Here is a 2,334-nt window from a genome sequence, read left to right as displayed (position 1 = left end):
CAGGGGGGGGGGGCTGGGAAAATGAGCAAACAGCAAAAGAAACATTTAATGCTCAAAAATTTCTATGGGAATAAAGACCAAAGCACAAAACCAACAGGAGATGGTGAGATACAAGCAACCACAGGCAAAACTTTTTTAAAAAATTAGTATTTGTCTTAAGCCCTGGAAGAATTCAAAAAGAAATTAAAAAATTAAATAAGACAGGTGGAAAATGGGAACAAAATTGGGGAAAAGAAATGAAAGTAATGCAATAGGAAAATAATAGCTTAAAAAGCAAAATTGGTCAACTGGAAAAAGAATCATAAAAATCCAATGAAGAAAAGATTCTAAAAAAAGAATTGAACTACTGGAAAAAGAGGTGAAAAAAATCCAGTGAAGACAGACTGTCATGAAAAGAAGCTAATGATTTCACAAGACATCAAGAAACAATAAAACAAAATGAAAAGAATGGAAACATAGAAAGAAATATGAAATATCTAATACTTGTTTCTTATTTCTGATATTTTGATTATAAACTTTGGAACAGAAGCAAGGTGTAATGTCCTGAAGGTATCATTTTGAATTTGAAATTTGAATTTGAAAATACCAAATGCAGGACTCTTTCTACTAAAGTTCCCAACTTAGAGTGTTAAAATATAGTTCTTGGGTAATCCCAATTTAGGACTGCATTATTTAAACATAGAAGGGCAACTAGGTATCACAATCTATGGAGTGCTAGGACTGAAGTCAAGAAGACCTGGATTCAAATCTGGTTTTGACACTTCCTAGTTGTGTGACTCTAGGCAAGTTACTTAAGACCAATTACCTAAACAACAACAACAAAGAGAACATGACAATTCATAACAAAACAAAATAAATTGAGAATAATTATTTGTATATGAAAAGACTACTCTGCTCTCCAAATTATTACAGTTACCCTTTAAAATATATTAAACATATGAGAGGTAACTACAAGGGGACGCAGAAATGAAAACTAAAGTATGAATTAAATGAAATTTTTAAAAATTCATAAAAATGTAATTTACAGTAATTTTTCAACTCTTCAGGACAACATCTACAATGCAAAACAAAGCACACCTACAAAAACTTCTAATGCTGACATATGTTTTTTGTTGTTTTAAAAGTTTCATTGCTCCAGAATAGACCATACACTGCAAGAAATGGGGTCTTGTTGCCTTGGAAAGACAAAAATGTTTAAGGAAATTACATTTGGTAGAAGCTTCAAGAAGTACAAATTTGAGACTCTGGATGACATATCCTATTCTTCTCTATAATGAAATAATTTCCTTGGACTATCACTACCACCTTCCCCACTCTCCTTGATAACTTGGAATCAGATCCTGGGTACCTCTAACCTGATAGGTCAGGTTTTGCCTTATCTTACCACCAGCTCAAGACTCTGGTTCAGAGATATGTCTTCACTTTCTAGTTGTAATTTCTGCTTTGAATTGTAGAGTAGAATTATTAATTTGAGTATTTTGAATTGGAATAGATGTTCCTGGAAGGCAGAGACTGTCTTACTTAATTGTATTTGTAGCCCTAGCACTTAGCACAGTATCTGGCACATAGTAAACACTTCATAAATGAATTCTGTCCATTCATCCATCCATCCATCCATCCATCTATATGTCCTATTTCCTCCCCTCTCTCCCTCTCCCTTTCTCTATCTATCTATCTATCTATCTATCTATCTATCTATCTATCTATCTATCTATCTATCTATGAGGAAATAATGAAAGAACTGTAGAAGAAAAGGAGAGGAGGGCCTATAGTTCTTCCACTGAAGTCACAGACCCACATGATCTTAAAGTAAGTCTCACTGATGTAACCTAATTGCCTGCATTGTATGTTTATCTCTGTAAAGAACTTAGAAATTTGGATCTTTCCCTATATGGAGACCAGAATGTTTTAATAAATGCCACAGCATAAAGAAGAAAGAAAAACAGGGTATGTAATTCAGGACGAAATCAGAATCATTTTATGAAACAAAGTGTGAGGACTGAAGAACAGAATAATAGAGAGTTGATGCTTATATAATATTTTATCATCATCAAAAAACATAAAAGACATCTAAAACTGAGAAATTTAATGACCTGGCCATGGTCACTCAGCCACCACATATTTCATGCACGAGTTGGATATAGAATTTTTGATTCCAAGTCCAGCACTTTATATGCTGTTATTAAAGCACTCCTGAAACATCTACAGGATAGAATTTGTACATAGTAGGGGTGATGATGGTGGGAGTTAGAAGCATGAATCACGAAAGCAAAGAACAAAAATGCGTCTCCTTCAGTAAACTGCTTCTAGAGAAGGGATCATCATCATCATCAT

This window comes from Monodelphis domestica, chromosome 4, assembly GCF_027887165.1.
Source record: "Monodelphis domestica isolate mMonDom1 chromosome 4, mMonDom1.pri, whole genome shotgun sequence".
In the NCBI taxonomy this organism is placed as follows: Eukaryota; Metazoa; Chordata; class Mammalia; order Didelphimorphia; family Didelphidae; genus Monodelphis; species Monodelphis domestica.
This window is presented reverse-complemented; position numbering follows the sequence as displayed.